At 34.1% G+C, this 23,855-nt stretch overlaps 1 protein-coding gene and 1 non-coding gene across 2 annotated transcripts in view; both read right to left on the minus strand.

Annotated features, from left to right (window-relative positions):
- The window catches only part of LOC145520799 (uncharacterized), a 260,433-nt gene that overhangs the window by 160,296 nt on the left and 76,282 nt on the right, over positions 1 to 23,855 (minus strand). The gene's annotated exons all lie outside the window — the stretch shown is intronic.
- Positions 6,662 to 6,734, minus strand: TRNAG-GCC (transfer RNA glycine (anticodon GCC)). The gene has a single exon. It is a non-coding gene; the product is annotated as a tRNA-Gly (tRNA).

Here is a 23,855-nt window from a genome sequence, read left to right on the forward strand (position 1 = left end):
ACTCCATCCAGTGCTCATTTCCTAGAGTGGAAATGACTTTGGATGGAAGTTTGCTATTGTCCCCATCCCAGCTCCAGAGACATAGCTTGGAGATTTTAGCTCGGAAAGGGATCAGGCTTAAAACAGATAGCTTCTAATCTCTTCTCAAAGGACCTGAATTCACTTGTAGCAGACTATGGAAAAGTTTAAGCATGAAGGCATGCTCAAGAACAGTGAAGCTTGTGGTGAGAGGAAATCAGAAGATATTAGTAAATTTAACATAGGTACAATCTAAAATATAGTCTGGCCAGCTTGCAGGACAGAACTAGTGAATAAGACAGCTGGGATGGGCCCTCTTATGTTCTGAAAAAATATAATGCATTGATCCCAGCAACTGTTCCTTCAAGAGAGACACAGTTTGACTGGATTCATTTGTACAACAGTTTATATCCCTGAGAATTGTTGAAACAAGACAGGAATCAGCAGGCAACTAGTGGAGATTAATATCTGAATGTAGCTAGAGAAAGAGTACTACCCAAACCACTGTTATCCCAGGATGACTATGGGCATACACAAAACTGCAGTGGATAATTAAAATTATATATGTGTGTGGGGGGGGTGTTAAATCACTAAAATTATGTAGTCATTAAAACTAAACAGGGAAACAACAAGACAGGGACCTGGGCATGGGAAGTGGGCATAGGCAGGGAGGAGGGAACCAACACTGAGTTGCTATAATACACGGTCTAAAACTTCCAGTTACTAACAAAAATGGATGAAATATGCACAGTAACAGGAAAATAAAACCCTTACTTTGGGGGAAAAGGAAAAAAAAAATAAAAAAGGCTGTACAAACTAAGAGAGTGATTAGATGCTGTGTTTAAGAGAAAAAGTATTTAAAACAATCATTATAAATATGTTGATAGAGCTAAAGGAAAGCCTGATAACAGATACCATGCAAGATATGATTGACAATCTATATCAATAAATAGAAACTGTGCCAAAGAATCAAGTAGATATTATGAAGTGAAAAATAAAAAATCTGAAAATTTAAAAAAAATCACTAGAGGAGTTCTAAGGCAGATTGGAACTGACATAAGAAAATATTAGTAAACTCAAAGACAGATCAATAGAGTTATTCAAGTTAAACAATAGAGAGAAAAAAATAATAGAGAAAATTGAAATGTGACATACTATTAAGCACACCAACAAATGTATAATAGGGATACAAAAAGTAGAGGAGGAAGTGAAAGGAGCAGAAAAAATTCAAATAAAGACTAAAAACTTCTGGAATATATTGAAAGATAATAACATACACATTTGGAAAGCTCTACAAACTGTATATGATAAATGCAAAAAGGTTCATGATCAAACACATAATAGTAAATGTGCTGATTGTCAAAGACACATAGACAATATTGAAACCAGCAAGAGAAAAAATGACTCCTCACTTATAAGGGAACCCCCAATAAGATTAACAGCTGTCTTCTCATCAGAAACAATGGAGGCCATCAGGAAGTGGGTTAATATATTCAAAGCACTTAAAGATATATAAAAAATTGTCAATCAGAATCCAGCAAAGCTATCTTTTTTTTAAAAAAATGAAGGTGAAATAAAGACTTTACCAGATAAACAAAGTGTGAGAAAATGTGTTGCTACCAGACCCATCTTAATACTAAATAAAGAAAGTTATTGACTCTCAAAGCAAAGGATGCCAGATAATAAATCAAATCCATGTGAAAAACAAGCACAATTAACTGTGCAGTTATAAGAGAGGGTATAAATGCACATTTGCTTTGCTTTTCTTAACTACTTTAAAAAGCAATTGTTAAACAGCATGTATATAAGATATTGTACATATAAGATACAGAAATATATATTTATATTATATTTACAAAAAAACCCAGTACAAAGTAGAAGGGTGTGTGCAAAGCTGTACTGGGCTGAGGAAATGGCTATAGGCAGTACAATAATAATAATAGCAATTTATTATTCAATTTGTAACATTACGGATGTAATGTGTATAAAAATACAATAAAAAAGGAAAAGGAATAAATCTACATAGTAGTCTTTCTAGATGCCACTAGAAGTAAACTAGTATAAATATGAAGCTGACTCTGATACATTAGACATATATAGTAAATCGCCGAGCCATGATTAATATAAAAAGTATATGTATATTAAAAAAATTAAAGAAATTAAAATGCTACATTAGAAAATAATCCAGTTTATGCAAAAGAAAGCAGTAAAGGAAAAACATAGGAACAGAAAGACAGGGAATATATAGAATACAAAAGTAAAAATGGCAGATATAAATTCAACATCATTAATGATATTAAATATGTTTAAATTAAATAATCTAATTAAAAGGCAAAGATTGTCATCATGGGTTAAAAAACGACCCATTTGTATCCTATCTAAGGAGATATATTTTTGATTCAATGATATGAATAGGTTGAAAATGAAATCATGGAAAATATATATTATCATGACAGCAATACAATAAAATAGAGTGACTATACTCATACAGATTCTATATACTTTATAACCAGAAATGTTACTAGAGGTAAAGAGGGGCACTGCATAAAGATAAAATCTTGGCAGCACAGAGCAATAAGCAGCTTATGTTTACACTAGGTTTGGCTGCAGCAACTTAACTGGTGTAGCTGCTATGCATCACTTGTTACTCCTTCTCCTCAACCAGCAGGCTGCCCTGGGCATATTTATCTCATTGAGATGATGGAGTTGAATGAAAGCATATGGTTACACAAGAGATCTTTTAAAGTCTAAATACAGAGATGATCCACTGTCATATCTGTTCTCTTTTATTGATCTAAGAAAGGCACACGGCAAAGTCCAAGGTCAAGGGGTAGGAACTAATAAATAATAAATATCTTTAAGTTGGATAAACTGAAAAGTTACATGACATTGAATATAGAAAAGGATGACAGTTTGGACCAATAAAGAAATCCATCTTTCAGGTTTCCATAGCACACCACCTCCACTACTGAAATGGTAGTGGCAATAGAACCTCTGCTCCTCAGTGATCCTCTTTTTCAAATTGCTTAAATGTATCAAGCCAGGGACTAAGGTGGAAACATAAGGAGGCAAGAGAACATTCCAAGTCAATGTGAGGATGGTGGTATCCAGTTTCTATCTGGCTTGTTCATTTCTTTAAAGCATATGATCATGTTTCTTTGAGTGATCTCTGCACATTGCTCCTGCAGTGCAAACAGCAGTGCTTCCCAAAGGTGAGTGCTTAATTTAGTGATTTCCCAAGGTGCTTCCCTGATGGCTCACAGGGTGAAGAATCTGTCTGCAAGGCAAGAGACATGAGAGACATGGGTTTGATCCCTGGGTTAGGAAGATCCTCTGAAGAAAGAAATGGCAACCCACTTCAGTATCCTTGCCTTAGAAATTCTATGGACAAAGGAACCTGGTGGGCTACAGTCCAATGGGTCACAAAGAGTGGGACATGATTGAGTGACTAAGCATGAATGCAACTCAACAATGAAAACTTTCAGAGAAAACAAGACATTCATTGTTTTGTTATTCTACAAAAATAATCAGTCATTCTAAATGTATTTTTTGATATTTATTTTCAATATATAGCAGTCAGCTTCAGAGATTTACGCATCTATTAATCTAGCTCTCAAACAGTATATTTGTTTTTCATCTGCCTTCTGTTGATCTTAAATCTTCCAAAAAATAATTATGAGTATAAACAGCAATAACAGAAACTACCAATAATAAAATAACATTTTCTCTCAAATGAACAGCTCTTCCCAAAATTGCCAAAAGGGAAAATATAATATTTTCATAAGACATTTGATATAGGATACAGTATCTGTTGTAAAAAAAGTAATATGGCTTGGAACTTAAATTCTCTTTTACAAAAGTCATGTAGTTGGATTTCAGCTTGTAGACTAAGAAAATGTATGAAGGTTACTCTGGTATTCTTACCAGGTTTAAAATATGAACCTCTTAAACATTTAAAACAGAAGACCTAGAGGATTTCATTAAGAGCCCACTGTATACTTCAAATGACACTTCATGTATTTGAAAGTTTGAATTGAGGCTCAGGTGTTAGAGAAGGGCAAATCCATCCATAAATTATATATGAATGCAGTAGAGCAAATGCATACTCAGCCTTTATTTTTAGATTTTTTAACTCTACAACCTAACATGCGATCATGAAACAAAACACAGGAGCATCCTAAAAGCTTCCCAGGTAGCTCAATGGTAAAGAATCCATCTGCCAATGCAGGAAACGTAGGAGACATGAGTTCAATTCCTGGGTGAGGAAGATGCCCCTGAAGGAGGAAATGGCAACCCACTCCAGTATTCTTGCCTGGAGAATCCCGTAGACAGAGGAGCCTGGCAGGCTACAGTCCATGGGGTCGCAAAGAGTCAGACACGACTGACTGACTGAACTCACACTCAAAGTAGGATTTCAAACATCATTTTAGTACTGTTATTCTATATCTTAGGATTTGTCATCAAGATTGAAAATTATTTTAATCTACAATAACTTTGGTTCTATATATTTTAAAAAATTGCCTACTTTAAAACACAAAAATGTCAATATTCTTGCTTAATCATGCAGTCTTCATGAGTGACAGTTACATACTCACAAAAATATAAATGAGAAAAATTCTCTTTATGTACATATTTTATTATTTAGTTAGTTAAATCAATCAACTCATGTTTGACTATAATTTCTAAATTCAGTTGCATAGTCTAAGAACAAACACATGTTCAGACCTAGAAATGACTGTAAAGATTATAATATGCAACCCTCTCATTTTACAGTATGTAAAGTGTGCCCACGGATGAACAGTGATTTAACACGACACCAAGCCAGAACCACGATGCAGATGCTCAACATACCAATTCAGCTTTTATCTTCATGGACACAATTTATTTTTTGGTTCAGATTTTACTTTTATTTATTGTATGCTTTTGGGGTAACATCCATAAATTAATAAAAGTGACTTAAGGGTGAAAGTGACTAAAATCATGACTATAGAACTGAAAATTGAAAAGAAAATTATTCTTCTCCCTTTAAAAAGATCAGTGACAGTAAATAACATTTATATCCCAATGCCAGGAATTTGAGTAAGATTTTAATTAACTGTTAGCTGGATTCTAGAGCTTTCTTGTTAAAGTTCCATTTAGAACTTCTACTCTCTACGATAATTAGAGAGCTTAACTAAGAAAGTGATATTGTACCAAATTATCAATGCGTAGGTATTTTGCTGTTTTTTATAATATGCAACCATTTTTGCTGTTTTTATTATTGTCATAATCTGTTTTCACTGTTTTATCTATTCCTCCCACATACTGTAAATATATTATCATGTCATTCTGAATTCAGAAATTTTCAATTCTCTTTTTAGTTTGTGGCACTGTGTGATGCCATCCATGTTTATAGTTACTTGGTTCCAATCTACTTCAAACCTCAGACATGAAAAGATGACATTTCTTACACATTAAGATAAACAGTGCATTCTTTCTATCACTTTAGGGAATATGTTAGTCAAGTGCTATAATTTTTCCTTTTTGCTCTTTATAATATTAATAGCTATGCAATAAGAAGTGTACTATTGAACTGTCAGGAATGATTTGTTACCAGATGTTAGCATAATTTGCCAGCTGTCAAATTTTAATAATTTTTATTTGCCTAAAATGTGACACTTAACTTTCATGGTAAATCAAGACATATAGCAGAACTTATTTGACATTAAAGAAATTGAAGGAAAGCTTGTGTGTGACTTGAACTGAGCATACACTTCACATATGGTATTCTGAATGCATCTTTTTGTAATACACAGAAAAATTTGTGCTTTGCTGTGCATTTTTATTCATTGTGTTTCATGCAGAGCTAAATAATCTATAGGGCTTCAGTACTTATGATGCATACAACAAAAAAACTTTACTTCTAAAACTGTTAGTTTCTTTATTTAAATGTATTTCATCTTTTTTTCCATTCTCTGATAATCTCATGTGGGTGCAAAAACGGAGGAAAAAATGCCCTTTAAAATGAACATGTATTAATGTCTCATGTTAAAATATTTGTCTTTTCTTCATCTATAGTATTCATAAGCCTGAATGATATAAATTCAGTCTGCCAATAACTTTTCCAAGCTCTATGAGGTAACCATTCTTAATACCTTGAGTAGTATTATGTTAGAACTATATTATAAGGTTGATTTGGCTAATCCATTCAAGTAACTTGCAATCCAGTGGGGAAAACAACAGCTTCCACTGGTATTAGCTTCACCTCCATCACTTGCAATACATTTAAAAATCTTCAGCCAATTCATGGAAAAGAAAAAGATCAAAAGTAATGTCAAACAATTTTCCAAATCTGAGATGATTCATTTTTTCCTAATTTATAGTTTGGGAAGTATAAAAAAATGTGCACAATTTAAGTTACATTGAGTTCACATTCAACAAAATCTAGAGCAAGTGACTTTGTATATGAGTCTGTATATGAGACTGTATATGAAAATAGTCACAGTTTCTCACAGCCAGATGCGGTGGTGGGGGGGTGGGTACTTCTACAAAGTGATATCCCTCCTGCTTGTGGATCACTGAATTGGGATGTGATGCTTTTTAATATCTATTTTTATTATGTATTTGACTGTTCTGATTCTTAGTTGGAGCATGTGGGATCCAGTTCCCTGACCAGGGATCGAACCTGGGCCCCCTCCATTGGCAGTGCAGAGTCTTAGCCACCGGACCACCAGAGAAGTCCCAGGATGTGAGTTTTGATAAGGCTGCATCTTTGCCCCTCCTACTTATCTTGATGTGGCATTTTTTATAACTTTGGTTGTTGAAAATCTGTTCTGCTGTCTTTATGTCATTCTCAGAGATAGGTGTTCTATATGCAGTTATAGCTCTGATGAGTGCATAGGAGGAGGTAAGTTCAGGATATTTCTACTTCGCCATCTTGGTCTAGACTACCTCCCCTTCATTATTGAAGGAGTTTTTTGAGGGGATAGGGCTTGAGCAGATATTGAATACATTGTTCAGAATCTTTTTCTTCAGCACTTAACTATTTTACCCCACTTTCTTTTGGCCTCTGTGATTTCTGAGGAAAAATCTGTGATTTATCTTGTAATCACTTCATTCTTGCTAATTTCAAGGTTTCTCTTTGTCTGTGACTCATTTGGAAAAGACTCTGATGCTGGGAAAGATTGAAGGCAGAAGGAAAAGGGGGGTGGCAGAGGATGAGATGGTTAGATAGCATCACTGACCTAATGGACATGAATTTGACCCAACTTGGGGAAATAGTGGAGGACCGGGGAACCTGGCATGCTGCAGGCCTTGGGGTTGCAAAGAGTTAGACATGATTTAGTGACTGCACATCAACAACAAATAGTTCTCAACAGTTTAATTATGATGTGGTTAAGTGTGGATTTCTTTGACTTCATACTATTTAGAGTTCAATGAGCTCTTGGTTCTTTGAGCTCATCCCATTTAGAGTTCAATAAGCTCTAGGTTGTGCAGATTAAAATTTTTCTTTAATTTGAGACATATTATTATATTATTTTTTTCATATATTCTTTCTGATTCTTTCTCTCATCTATTGGGACTTCCATTATTCATATGTTGATATTTCAATTTGTGTCCCAGAGATCTCCAAGAACTTGCTTACTTTCTATTTCTTTTTTTCTGTTGTGCAGACTTTGTTGTTCAGTCTCCCAGTCACGTCTGACTCTTTGTGACCCCATGAACTCCTGCATGCCAGACCTCCCTGTCACTCATCATCTCCTGGAGTTTGCCCAAGTTCATGTTCATTGCATTGGTGATGCCATCCAGCCATCTCATCCTCTGTCACCGTCTTCTCCTTCTGCCCTCAATCTTTCCCAGTATCAGGGACTTTTCCAATGAGTCATTTGTTCGCATCAGATGACTGGAACTTGAGCTTCAGCATCAGTCCTTCCAGTGAATATTCAGGGTTGATCTCCCTTAAGAGTGACTGGTTTGATCTTCTTGCTATCCAAAGGATTTTCAGGAGTCTTCTCTAGAACCACAATTCAAAGGGATCAATTCTTTGGCATTCTGTCTTCTTTATGGTCCAGCTCTCACAACCATAAGTGACCACTGGGAAGTTCTGCAGACTAGATATCTCTATTCTTTGTGTTTTGCTAGAATAAAAAATCTGCTTTTGTAGCTCCTCTAATGAATTTTTTTCTCAGTTAATACACTTTTTAAGTACATAATTTCTATTTGTGTCTTGTTGTTCTACTTAATAAGTTCTGTCTCTTTGTTGACATTTTCCACATCGTGAGGAATCATTCTCATATTGTTTTAGCTCCTTAGATGCTGTTTACTTTAGTTCCTTAAATTATCAGATTTAAAGTCTTTGTAATAAGTCCAATAGATGGACTCTTCTGAGACGGTTTCTATTGATTACTTTTTTCCTGCATATCAGGTATACTTTCACATTTCTTCACATTTCTCATAACTTTTAGTTGAAACATAGCTATTTTAAATAATATAATGCGCAATGTTGAACACCAGAATCTGCCCCCTTACCAAGATTTGCTGTTGCTGCTGTTTGTTGTTGTTTCTGTTGGCTTGCTTAGTGACTTATCTGAACTAATTTTTCAGAAAATTTGGTCATATGTCTCTGTTCATATAGCCTAATGGCCAACTAGTGATTGGACATATTTCCTTAAATATCTAAACTAACGGCTATACCATCTTTGTCAGGTACTCTTAGTATTTGCTGGGATCATGCCATCAGTGACAAGCCAGGGAGTTTATAATTCTGCCTTAATCTTCACTGCCTGCTTTCACATTTCCTCATGATCAGTCAGCGATAAGAGAGTAGGCGTTCTGGGGTCTTTGCTGTGCATGTGCACAGTACTATAGTGTTTAGTCTACTAGATATCCACATATTTTAGAGCTTTTCAAAAATCTCTGTGGATATATCACCTCCCAAGTTTTCTATCACATATTTGGTCAGCATCTTGTTTGCTCCAACTGTTGTTACACCCCAGACAGTTGCAATGTCACTGATTGTTTTAATAAGTGCCCTGGAAAAAAAGTTGGTTGCAGACAGTGAGTCCTGAGTCAGGTCAAATAATGACAAATTCTGTGACTGGTGGTTTCCAGGGAAATGGCAGACAAGTCAAATCATGCAAAGTTTCTGAGAAAGGGACTTTGGGGAAACTTAAAATTGTTTACCTCTTCTACTGATTGCCATGCTTCTGTTTTTCCTGACTACAGTAATTGCAAGGCTGTTCATTTTCAAGGGAATCATACAGTAGGAAATCATGGGCTAAAATGACACAAAGCTCACTATTATTACTAAGATACATCCATTTTTCTTCAGCAAATGCTCCTCATACTGGCACAAGCCTTTGGATGATTTCCATAGTTGATTTTGACAATGTTTTTCAAGTTCTTATTGCTTGGGATGAGTAGGTTTTGGGGATGGTGGTGCATAATTTGCTATTTGTGTTGATAACACTTCTCTTAGTGGTTCAATTTTAATTCATATAGCTTCATTTTGAATTTTTGAATTTGGAATATCCACTTTCAAAGTGGTCTGTCATTTTGATTTACCATGACTTCTCTCTTCTTTAAAAAGAAAAAAAATCACATGTTTTTTCATGCCCCAGAAACTTCTCTACATGGCTTAGACCCTCTTCACAGTATGATGGCATGATAGCACTTTATGCTTGATGACACGCTTTTATAACACCAACTCAAAAGCTTGAATGAAATATAATTACTTCTACCATAGCTTATTGGTTAATACAGTTACATATTAGCTCAGACCCAACAGATTTATCTTTTACTGGAAAGAGCACCAAAGAGTTTGCAGCACTCTGCAAATTTGCCACTTATGTTACATTTTATCTTCACAAAATTTTACGGAATACATATTGTTATTCTCACTTTACAAACGCTAAAACAGAGACTTAAGTTAAAATGTACAGAGTATAAAGAAGTGATATAAATCTGATATGTCATACTAACTCTAAATTTGTGTCTTTTAATGACTACAGAGTAGAAAGCACTTTTCCTAAATTGTTTTCACAGAACCATAGTAATTAGAAATTTGCTGAAAAAGAAAAGGGTTATGAAATCAAATATTTTAAAAGCAAAAATGAAAATCAGTATATTGGAAACCGTTTTAAGACACAATGTTTATTTTCATGTAAGGTTTTTCTCCGCAAAATAACTTTTGTGTAATAACTGCTCTTATATTCCAATGGAAAATTTAAGGAACACACTTTCAGGAAACAGTAGATAATCACTCTTAATATTTACTAAAATGACTTTAAGGGTCACAATCATTAGCAAGTGTCACTGAAATTTCAAAGGTTGAGTAAACTGTTACATTTCTAGGCAAGAAGTTGAATCATGTACTTTAAACAAGGAGGTGGGTAAGATTATGCAAATACAGAGATTCTTCATTTACCTAGTAAGTATAGCAGAACCAATTACTGTGGAAAGGAGATATTTTATTTGGTGACATGTACCATTGATTTTAAGAATATTGAGTAAGATCATAATTGCCACTTTTCAGATCTTGGCTCCTCCTCTGAATGTAAGTGTAGCATTTGCTAAACTGTTTATACTCTGTGCCTTTGATTCCTTAGTGTAATGTGAGGGTAAAAATAATACTCACTTTATTGAATATCTAAAGTTGAAATGAGGAAATGCCCATAAAACCCATGATATTTTGTAGGTAGCCATTAAGTTTATGAGAGTAGTAATTACAAATTTGTGGTATTCTAAAGTCTAGCAGCAGTCTATTGTGTTTACTACACAATTCGCCAGACAAATAAAGTCAATAAACTAAAGTCAAGACAATTTTTAAGGCAGATCTCAATAAGTACACACAGAGAAAGGCAAAGTAGGTTCCATGCTGGGCTTATACATTTAAAGATATGTTTCAAAATCAAGAGAATGCAAATAAACATTTGTAATGGTATGAAGAAAAGGGAACCTTCCCACACTGTAGTTGGAATGTAAACTGGTGCAGTCACTGTGGAAAACAGTACAGAGTGTCCTCAAAAAACTAAAAGTAAAACTACTTTATGGCCTAGCAATTTCACTCCTAGGTATATATAGCTGAAAAAAACAAAAGCACTGATTCAAAAAGACGCATGCACCCTAATGTTTATAGCAGCAATATTTACAATAGCCAAGACATAGAAACAACCTAAGTGTCTATCAACAGGTGAATGGATAAAGAAGCTGTGGTATACATGCACAATGGAATACTACTCAGCTGTGAAAAAGAATGAAATTTTGTCATTTTCAGCAACATGTGTGAACCTGGCAAGAATATGCTAAGTGAAATAAGTCAGACAGATAAATAAGTCAGACAGAAAAATAAGTCAGACTATATGATATTTCTTACATGTAGAATCTAAAAAATACCAAAAGAAATGACAGTAAATGTAACACAAAAGAAGTAGACTAACAGGTATATAGAACAAACTAGTAGTTACCAGCAATGAGAGGGAAAGGGGTAATACAGGGGTAAGGGAGTGGGAGGAACAAACCATTAGTTATAATAAGATAGGCTCAAGGATGTATTGTACAACAAAGTGAATATAGACAATGCTTTGTAAATAACTATAAATGGAAAGTAACCTCTAAAAATTGTATAAAAATTTAAAAAATTAAAAGGGGGAAAAACCTTTTGATCACTATTTTTCTTAGTGATAAATCTCAGAAATTTATATGTTATTGTATTCATATAATTTTTCTATCATTAAATCTTGATTACATATATATATATATATATATCTACATATGTATGTAGGTGTATAGATATATTAAAAACTAGTTGCTTTCTCTGTGTGTATCCAGGGATAAATAGAAGAGTTAAAATGACAGAACACAACTGATTTTTTCATATTTAGCATACTCATGTAAGTCTCAGATTGTGCTCAGACTAAGCAAGAGTTTTCTTTTAAAAATGTGATATAGATTGAATTTATTCACACCTAATATATATTATTGAAAAACGATAAGTTGCAAGCAAAAATGGACATGTCATTTTCATTAAAAAATAAAAGGTGCATATAAAAATCTATAGAAATATGCATCAAGCTATTCAGTGTTGTGTCTTTGTGGCAAATTGCATAAAATTCTCTCTCCTGTAGATTTCTGAAGTATTTATATTTTTAACAATTATGTGGATATTTTTGTAAGTTCAGAAGAAAAATTTGATTTTAAAAATTGAAATTTGTTCAGTCAGTTAAACAAGAATTTAGAAAAAAATTAAACCTGAATTGCATGAATTCAAATATCAGCTAGCTGCACCCTCAAATGCTCAAATAACTTCTCTGGTTAAATCTAAATGTCTTTCTAAGACTTTGATAATAAAAGCACAGAGTTTATGTCTTATTATTAAAAAATAAAATTTTAATTTCATCTTTATCATTGCAACATACAATTGGAACTATAGACACTTCAAAATGATCATATTTAAAAATTTGTTAGTAAATATTTTGTGAATCATATGCTTCTTGGGAATAATTAGGCAATATGAAGTGTCTTTAGTTAGGAGACATAGTATAGTGCCTTCAAACAATGACAATTGAAGTAACTGGTAAAAGTATTTATTATTTTAAACATTAAGTTGAGGAACTTATGTTTGCATATTTCCTACACACAAATGGTTGTGGCATAACAAAAATAAAAAAGAATTGCTAAAAACAATTGATTGAGTTGTATAAAATTTGTTTGAAAATTATATATTTGCCCCTAAAAGTAAAGGCTTATTTATAAATTCAAGAATTTAGCAATTTTGTTTCAATTAAATGAGCTTGCACATTTGCAGATCATTGTAATTCATGTTAGAAGCGCTCATATAGTATCTGGAACATCAAACGCATTTATTGCTTGCCATAAAAATATGACATCATATAAAGGGCAATGAATATATTAAAAAGGCATCTTATTTAGTATAAAAAATTAAAATATCAAACACTTAATAACTAATAAACCCTGAAAGAACTTTGTTTTCTAATAAATTTTGTGATAAAAAATAATGTTGACAAGAATGTTCTCTATGAAATATCTACAATGATGGAAGCTATTTATTGTGTTTAGTAAGTGATGAAAAATACATTTTCTTATATAAAAGTAGCTTAGATAGGGCACTCTACAACCTTCTTGAGAAACTTTAGCCAAGTCCAATTAAAGGTTTCTAATTAAAACTGTATAGATAGGAAGGGAATTAATGTCTTTGTTTGAACTATTTGTTTATTTCAAGTGTACTGGATATAATTGCAAGGCCAAGAAGAAATCATAAGAGTTATTCTTTACCCTGTTGATTTCCTGTTATATCAATTCATTTCAGAACTTATTTTTCAAGCTTTGAAGGAAAACAGAAGTAGCTAAATATAAGACGTTAACCTAGGGGATTATTTTTCCCCGTCATTATTAGCTAGAGACAACATGTATTGAACAAAATAAAGGTTAAGCTTCAATTAAGCATTCTAAATATATTTAGTGAGATATTGAAAAAACTCATAATGCTTCTACCCATACAATTTACCAGAAGCTCTGAATAAAGTAAATTATAACAGAGGCCATAAGAATGCTCAGGTGGTTTTCCATGGTATATTACAATTGCCCTTACATTATACACAGTTGTTTCTCAGAGGGGAAAAAATATGTATTCCAAAAATAAATAAATAAATCTGTTTCATAAATGCTGCCAACATTACAGAAAGTCTTTGAGGGAATGGCTGAAAGTAAAGACACATACAGACTTATTTTTTCCTCCCCAGATTCAAATGCTCTTTACAGAACTTAAAACTATGTGGAAGCAGGTCATCGATGTGTTACCTTCAAGTCCATTGCTACAGCTAGCATACTAGAGGTTTCTTTATTGCTGAAACTCAAGGGATTAGTCTGTGGCTTGAAAAATCAGAACAAAGCCTCAGCACTAACACACAGATTGAGGAGGACAATTTTCCAAAGGGGAAGTGGAGATCATCCCATGGTCCTGGAGAGAAGCATCGTTTCTCTCTGCTTCTCTACTTCTGAGAAAGATTCTGGACACTGGCTTGAGCACAGTTTTTGGCTTCCTAGCTGTGAGCTGTCTTGGCACATCTTTTCTCTGCAACCGAAAACCTCATGGTCTGAAACAGGTGTCAGGAGGTCAGGTGCTACTCAGAGAGTGCTTTACAAAGGCACCACTAACATAATAGTCTCTGAAACTCTGGCTGAGCAATGACACTCCTCCATGTTGCTTTAGGTCTGTGTCTCTAACACTCCCAAAACTGCACAACTTGGTAATTTTGGTAAAAATACACAACAATTTAGTGGGGAAAAATGACCCAGAGAGTTATTTGACATCATGTATTTGTTCAACTTGCTGTCTCATTCTGAGGAAGGTGCTGTGATTATCATTTTAGGTATGTGCAAACTAAGTTTAGAGAAGCAAAGTCATTTGCCTAATATTATATAAGTAATTAGGGCAACAGCTAGGAATTTAATCCCTGTAAGTCTAATTTTATTACCTACCCTCTCCTCAATATATTTTATTATCATAATAAAAGTTGTGTGTGTGTGTGAGACAGAGAAAGAGGGAAGAAGGGAGGAAATTCTCTTCCTCGTGTTTGGAAAAATTATCTTTACTTTTTATAACAACATTTATCTTTATGATTTATGGAATTTAAGAAAATGTGTCTACACTTGGAATCATTGAGTCATCAGCTTTCAAAGATATCTATTTAGATGTGGCAATTAACACTCTAACACATTGTGGTGGATTTATATTTTGCCAACTTAGCCAATCTGGAACAATGTTTTACAGATTATATATAGATAGATAGATATATGTATATATCTATCTATCTGTGTGTGTATACACACACACACACACACATAGATAAATACAGTATCTGGTTAACATGAGCCAAAAGTGACAATTTACATAAGAATTGAAAGGTAAAAGTTAAGGAAGCAGATATATACATCTACATAGATAGATAGATATAGCTCAGCTGGTAAAGAGTTGGACACATGGTGTGTGTATATATATGTATATTGATATATTTTAAGAGACTTTATTTTTAAAGCTGATTTGTTTTTGTTGTTACGTTTAGTCACTCAGTCATATCTGACTCTTTTGCAATCCTATGGACTGTGGCCTGCCAGTCTCCTGTGTCATGGGATTTCTTAGGCAAGAATACTGGAGTGGGTTGCCATTTCCTACTCCAGGGGATCTTATTGTCCCAGGGATTGAACGCATGTCTCCTGCATTGGCAGATGGATTCTTTACCACTGAGCTACATGGGAAGCCCCAAAAGCTAATTTAGGTTCACAGCAAAATTGAGTGAAAAGTAGAGATTTCCTTCCATATCTCTTGTTCCCACACATGCATATCTTCCCACCTCACTATCAACATCCTTGACCGGAGGTATACATTTGTTGAAACTGATGAATACATTGACACATAACTACCACCCAGGGTTCACAGCATACTTTAGGATTCACTTTTTCAGAGAATCTGCCTCCATATATTTTTCACATGCAGATGGTTGGTTCAGGGCCTGAGGATTTCTTGCAGCTCTTACAGGCTATTGCATCTCTTCTATTTACTTTTCGAAGTCGGACAGAAGCAGGATTCAGCTCCTTCAGTTTGTAGCATATTGCCTCCTTCAGTTTCTCTGACTCCTGGGCCAGGTGTGTGTTTAGACCTGAGAACAAAGGCAGCAGTTTCTCCTGCAGGACACTCTGCTCTACAAAGTTGGAGGCTTGGAGATGGTGAGAGCCTCATATTATTTCTGTCTGTAGTTACAGTCTCCTGCTTGTCCATGCTTTTCTACACCATGTCCTTTTCTCTGGAACTGCCTGCCCTGTGGATTTCAGATCCTAGCACCAGACATAAAGGCAACAGCTTCAAAAACTTAACTAGCTCTCACAATTGAAAAGCATAAAATCAAATTCATACAATGATCAAATCCACACAATAAATCTCCTATTGAATGAGAGGAAGAAGTTGGAAGAAGAAAGAGCGCTCTCCCATAGTGATTCCACTTTTCTGATTGTTCCCTGATTGATATAATGTTGATTCATCTCCTCTTTTCCCATTTTCACCTCCACCACATATTTTGTTTGTTTTTTTCACTATGTTTGTCTTGTCTATACACACAATTGATTATTTTCTAATTAGCTTATTCCTCTCAGAGGATTAAATTATCTGTATGTTGATTCTCCTTCACCTTCTGTTTCTATTATTTTTTCTCTAGCAATGTAAGCATGCCTTTTTTTCAACTTCATTTCATTCTGTTTTTATTTTTGCTATGTTTTAGAGTGCTTTACATTTTGGACCTTCCAATGTGACTTTTGCTTTCACAATGTTATTGTTTATCACTTTCATTTATTCACTAATCCCTTTCAGTTTACTTATTTTCTAATTCTGTTGTGTTTTTCTTTCTTCTTGTTTGAACTCTTTGAAATTTTGAAATTCTTATTTTCATTATTTTTCAGGTATTTAAATCATACTTATTCATTATTTATTTATAACTAATGATTTAGCTCTGTTCTTACTACATATTATAGGTTTCACGATTTCAACTGCTTTTCATGTGAGGAAACTTACAGAGTCTCTTTGTATTTGTTTTTGTTGTGGTTACTCATTTTTAAATGGGAGTACTTTTTCTTTTTTTCCTGGACCAGATGATTTTTTTAAAATTTTATTTATTTTCTATTGAAGGATAATTGTTTTACAGAATTTTGTTGTTTTCTATCAAACATCAACATGAATTAGCCATAGGTATACATATATCCCCTAACTTTTGAACTTCCATCACATTTCCCTCCCCATCCCACTCCTCTAGGTTGATGCAGAGTCCCTGTTTGAGTTTCTTTAGCCATACAACAAATTCCTGTTGGCTATCTACTTTACATATGGTTATGTAAGTTTCTATGTTACTCTTTCCATACAGCTCACCCTCTCCTTCCCTCTCCCTATGTCCACAAGTCTATTCTCTATGTCTGTCTCTTCATTGCTGCCCTGTAAGTAAATTCTTCAGTATCATTTTTCTAGATTCATATATATGCATTAGTATACGATATTTATCTTTCTATTTCTGATTCACTTCACTCTGTATAATAGGCTCTAGGTTCATCCACCTCTTTAAAACTGACTCAAATGCATTCATTTTTATGGCTGAGTAATATTCCATTGTATATATGTGCCACACTTCTTTATCCATTCATCTGTCAATGGACATCTACGTTGCTTCCATGTTCTAGCTATTGTAAATAGTGCTGCAATGAACAGTGGGGTACATGTGTCTTTTTCCAGGTTGGGTATATGTGAGGGTATATGTGAGATTGCTGGGTCATATGGTGGTTTTATTCCTAGTTTTTTAAGGAATCTCCATACCACCTTCCCTAGTGGCTGTATCAATTTACATTCCCACCAACTGTGCAAGAGCATTCTCTTTGCTCCACACCCTCTCCAGCATTTATTGTTTGTAGACTTTTTGATGATAGCCATTCTGACCAGTGTGAGGTGTTATCTCATTGCAGTTTTGATTTGCATTTCTCTAATAATGAGCGATGTTGAGCATCTTTTCATGTGTTTGTTAGCCATCTGCATGTCTTCTTTGGAGAAATGTCTGTTTAGGTCTTTTTCCCACTTTTGATTGGGTTGTTTGTTTTTCTGTTATTGAGTTGTATGAGCTACTTGTATATTTTGGAAATTAATCCTTTGTCAGTTGTTTCATTTGCTATTATTTTCACCCATTCTGAGGGTTGTCTTTTCACCTTGCTTAGTGTTTCCTTTGCTGTGCAAAAGCTTTTAAGTTTAATCAGGTCCCACTTGTTTACTTCTTTTTTTAATTTCTGCTACTCTAGGAGGTGGGTCATAGAGGATCTTGCTTTGATTTATGTTCAGTATTCTGCTTATCTTTTCCTCTAAGAGTTTTATAGTTTTTGGTCTTACATTTAGGTCTTTAATTCATTTGAGTTTATCTTTGTGTATGGTGTTAGGAAGTGTTCTAATTTCATTCTTTTATATGTAGCTGTCCTGTTTTCCTGCCACAATTTATTGAAGAAACTGTCTTTGCCCCATTGTATATTCCTGCCTCCTTTGTCAAAAGTAAGGTACCCATTGGTGCATGGGTTTATTTCTGGGCTTTCTATCTTGTTCCATTGATCTATATTTCTGTTTTTGTGCCAGTACCATAGTGTCTTGATGACTCTAGCTTTGTAGTATAATCTGAAGTCAGGAAGGTTGATTCCTCCAGCTCCATACTTCTTTCTCAAGACTGCTTTGGCTATTCGGAGTCTTTTGTGTTTCCATATGAATTGTAAAATTTTTTGTTCTAGTTCTGTGAAAAATGTCATTGGTCATTTGATAGGGATCACATTGAATCTGCAGGTCGTATTTGGTAGTACAGTCATTTTTCATAATATTGATTCTTCCTACCCAGGAACATAGAATATCTCTCCATGTTTATGTCATCTTTGATTTCTTTCATTAGTGTCATAATTTTCTGTATACCGTTCTTTTGTTTCCTTAGGTAAATTTATTCCTACATATTCAATTCTTTTTGTTGCAGTGGTGAATGGGATTGATTCCTTAATTTCTCTTTCTAATTTTTCATTGTTAGTAAATAGAAATGCAAATGATTTCTGTGTATTGATTTTGTATCCTGCAACTTTGCTAAATTCACTGATTAGCTCTAGTAATTTTCTGATACTATCTTTAGGGTTTTCTATGTACAGTATCATGTCATCTGCAAACAGTGAGAGCTTTACTTCTTTTCCAGTATGGGTTCATTTCATTTCTTTTTCTTCTCTGATTACTGTAGCTAGGACTTCCAGAACTATGTTGAATAATAGTGGTGAAAGTGGACACCCTTGTCTGACTGGATGATTTTTGAATGTCAGAAGTAGTTGGGAATGTGAGTTGGACCAGTATCTTGGATTTTAGTTTATTGTTTTAAATATTGAACTTATTCTCAGATTTAATCTGTTCCATAATATATCTCTAGTCTGGCCTTGGCCAGAGTGCAACTTGATTTGTTAAAGATCTTTCTTCTGATTTAGACTGATTGCCATCCACTTTAAAAATAGAATTTTATCGAATTATAGTTGATTTATAATGTGCTAATCTCTACTGTACAGCAAAGTGACTCAATTATACACACACACATAAAACCATACTTAACCCCCCAAAAAGCAACATATTTATATTTTTTTCCATTATGGCTTATCACAGGATATTGTCTATAGAGAAGAAAAGTGAAAGTGATAGGTTTAGTTTGTTACCCTTCTATACAAATCAATTCAGCTATATCATTTCTCATGAAAAGCTAAGATATTCTCCTACAATGATACTGGTTTACCTGCCCCTATAATTTCAGTATTGCAACTGCCTTTTTTTGGATATGAGAAAAATATGATAGATGACTTTAAACAGTGAATCTCATTTACTTATTAAAAAACACTTAAATGGCATTATATTGTTTGTATGCTCTTTACATATGTTATCGCCTATAGTCTGATTTAATGAAAACTGTCTGAAGTTTGTATCGCTTACACACTAACTCACAATAAACCTTGAAAGAAGCTCAAAGAGGATTCCATTAGCTTATTTAATGTATACCTACTTCAGTGAGAAAGAATGCTGTGACAGTATATATCATTGTCCATTATTATGAATTAGAAAAATTATTTACTAGGATAATTGATGAACCTGATATTCAAGTTCTGATTCTGCCACATGTTATACAGGTGACTTTACATAGTTTAATTTCTCATCCCAAGTTTCCTTCAATAGTTGTATCAGTCATCAAAATAGAATGCTTTGTTTAAAGAATAACATGCATCATTTAGTATGTGTAAGTCAAACAACTTGAGAAAGTCAGAAAGTCTTCACAGAGGAGGTACTATATGAACTATATCTTGGAGGATCAGCATGATTTATTTAAAAGTAGAAGTGTAGAAAGGGGATTGCATGCAGAGAGAAGAATATGTGCAAAGACATAAAAGAGTAATAAGAATGGATAAACTGGAAAATTAAACAGTTGGGTGTGAATTTATTAGACTGGAGGGTATATTCAGAAGGAATGAGGAGGTAGAAACTGGAGAAGTAGAAGGTCATAAGGATGCCTTACCCCATGTCTATTGTTTTAGGCAATTTTTACATATTGTGCTCAAATGTTATTTTCTTTTTCGTTCATTAGTTTCATATTGAGTCACTTGCATAATTGCAATCTAGTGACTTGTGTGTTTTTAATGTGTGTGTAATTGTTCTATAGTTAGTATTTTTAGTTAATACAATTCAGAGATGTAGAAGGAATAGTGTAGCTAAGTAACCCTATGCACAATATCAGTGGATCTTCATTCTTCTTTAAAAAAAAAAAAAGAGAAAATCCAATCTAACAATTTCTACCTTTTAATTGGGGTATTTTTGACTATTTACATTTACTGTGATTATTGACAAAGTCTGACTTCAATATTACATTTGCTATTTGTTTTCTCTTTATGACATCTGCTAGTAATCCATTTTCTTCTCTTATATTGCTTTTCTGGGGGTTAAGTATGGTTTTATAATTCCATTTTACTTCTTTTGGTGAATGAACAATACATTGTTAGTGGTTGCTTGAGGGTTTAGGTATACATTTTTAATATTATAACTTTATTTTAAGTAATATTATGCCACTTTAGTGTATTATTAAAAAAAATGGTATACTTACTTTACCATCTTTTTTGCTACTGTTTTTATATTTTACTTCCACATATATCACAAGCTACATTAAGCATTGTTATCATTTTTGCTTTAAACAGTCATTTTTAAACATACTTTAATAATAGGAAAAGTATTAAATATTTGCATGCAAATTTCCCTTTTCCATTGCTTTTCATTCCTCGGCGAAGATCTGTCTTTCTGTATGACAGCATTTCCCTTCTGCCTCTTGGATCTACTTTAAAATTCCTTTTATGCAGGTTTACTATCTGAATATTTATGCCTGAGAAGTCTTTATTTTGTCTTCATTTCTTAAAGTTATTCCTGCTCTGTATAGACTTCTATATTGACAGACTTCTCTTTCTGTACATACTTGGAAGATGCTACTCTACTGTTTTCTGGCTGACTTTGTTTCCTGTGAGAATTCCGCCATTCTTATCTTTGATTCTCCATGTGTAATGCATTTTTTAATTTTCTCTTTCTGTACCTCACCATCTCCTAAAATTTCTTCAAGTTCATGTCCATTGCATCAGTGATGCCATCTTGCTATCTCATCCTCTGATACCCTCTTGTTCTTCTGCCCTCAATTTTTCCCAGAATCAGGGACTTTTCCAATGAGTCAGCTGTTCACATTAGATGATCAAAATACTGGAGTTTAAACATCAGCATCAGTCCTTCCAACAAGCATGCAGGGTTGATTTCCATTAGGATTGACTGGTTTGATCTCCTTGCTGCCCAAGGGACTCTCAAGAGTCTTCTCCAACACCACAGTTCAAAAGCATCAATTCTTCGGACCTCAGTTTTCTTTATAGTCCAGCTCTCACAACCATACTGTGACTATTGGGAAGACCACAGCCTTGACTATACAGACTTTTGTTTGCAGAGTATTGTCTCTGCCTTTCAGCCTGCTGTCCAGGTTTGTTATAGCTTTTCTGCCAAGAAGCAAATGTACTTTGATTTCATGGCTGCAGTCACCATCTGCAGTGATTTTAGAGTACAAGAAGAGGAAATCCGTCACTACTTCCACATTTTCCCCCTCTATTTGCCATGAAGTAATGGGGTCAGATGCCATAATCTTAGCTTTCTTTTTTTTAATATTTAGTTTTAAGTTGGCTCATTCCTTCTCCTCCTTCACCCTCATCAAGAGGCTCTTTGGTTCCTCTTCATTTTCTGCCATTATAGTGGTGTCATCCATGTATCTGATTTTTATGTACCTTGGTATGGTTTACTTTATATATTGTGTGCTTGGGGATGTTTGTGATTCTTAGATCTATTTATAGTTTTTATAAAATTTTTAAAAATTAAGCAATTAACCTTCAAAAAATTTTTCAATTGCTACTTCACCCCATTTTCCTTCAGGACCACAATTACACATACATTAGGTCATGTGAAGCTATACCACAGCTCAGTGGTGGTCTGCTTATTTTATATTTTTTCTATTTCATTTTAAATAATGTCTATTTCTATGTCTACCAGTTCATCAACCTATTAACCCCTTACTTGTCCTTCTTAACATTCTAGTTCCATTTCCTAAACTCTAAGCATCCACTGGGCTTTGCCTTAGGTTTGCCTTCCTCTACTGCTACCTGGAAACACTCTCCACATGTAAACCGCTACATTGTAGGACTCACTTCACTTGTTTCCAGACTCGCTGGTGGTGCTGCCCTGCACTGCACAAAGCTCAATGGTGGAAGCAACTGCTTCACATTTTGTCCAGTTTTCTAGTTGGTTTTGGTGCAAGGGTTAACATCTTGACAGGAAGTGGAAGTACTATTTTAAACCCACTTAATGTAAATAAGCAAGTTGGTTAACAGTAAAAGAATGGAAAAACAAGACACCATTCCTACATTAATCGATAGAAAACTGAAGGGCCTATATAGATGTCAGATCAAATAGATTTCAGAACAAAGAATATTACCTGGGATACAGAGGATTATTGCTTAATGATGAAAAATCAATTTAATACTATGATGTAAAGTGATAGACACATTTATTTATTTGTGTTGGAAACCCAGATTTCCACCAACAGTGAACAGGTAAACACGTTATGGTGTGAGATATTACTCAGCAACAAATATAAGTGAACATGCAACAACATGCATGTGTTTCAAAATAATTATCTTGAGTGTCAAAAGTCATGCCAAAAAAACCTACAGACTCTATGATCCCATTTATATGAAGGTCTAGAAATGAAAATAAATCTTTAGTGACCTAAAACACATCAGTATTTGATGATGTGTGAGTAGGGGAAGTCAGAGGGAATGACAAAGTGGCAGTGGGGGAAGGGTGACCATTATGTTAATTATCTTGATCACAGTGATTATTTATGTTTGCATACATATATCAAAACTCATCAAAATGTACACTTTATATTGAATCTATATATTGTTAATTATGTTTCGGTAAACCAGAACAAGAATTTAAAACAGATAGGGAAACAGATTTAGGACTCCACATCTCTGTGTTCCCCATCTCAGCTTCCTACTAGCAATGCCAGTAATTCAGAATCATTATGAGAAACAGCCTCACTTATTCTTTCAACAAATATTTATGGGTTCCTGCAATCTGCCACTTCCCATTTCAGTTGCTGCAAATAAAATGGAAATAAGGTAAATAAGGCCTCTGGACAGGTGATGATTACATTTTGTTGGAGAAGGAAGAAAAAAATCAAACATAAATAGAAAAATAATTACAATGAATGGTAGAGAACAGCGTTAGAGAATAACCGAGGGACCTACACTACAGTGATCAGGAGGAGGCTTTTCTGAGTAGATGATGTCTGAGTTGACCCTTGATGTTTGAGGAGTCATTCAGACAAAGATACTGGAAAAGAATATTTCAAGGATAGGGCTAGACTGCATTAAGACTTGCAATGAAAATAAGCTAGGCTTGTTTCAGAAACTGAGAGAAGGTCATTATGACTATGACTCTAGAAGCAACATATACAGGATACTCATTCTGTGCTCCTTTTTTCATTTTAATTTTGCAGCTTCAGTCCCTTCTCTCAGAGCACTCTAAATATCTCTAGTAATCTTTTATAATCTCTTCTAAAGCAAACATTTTAAGCTTACAAAAAAATCACCATGAAAAACCGTGAAAAAGAAAGAAGATCCTAAACCTTTGAAATAATGAAGCCAAATATCGGGAGAGAGATGTTCTCATTTTTAATATTTTT

Source organism: Giraffa tippelskirchi, chromosome 9 (assembly GCF_054371585.1).
Source record: "Giraffa tippelskirchi isolate mGirTip1 chromosome 9, T2T-mGirTip1v1.2.pri, whole genome shotgun sequence".
Classification (NCBI taxonomy): Eukaryota; Metazoa; Chordata; class Mammalia; order Artiodactyla; family Giraffidae; genus Giraffa; species Giraffa tippelskirchi.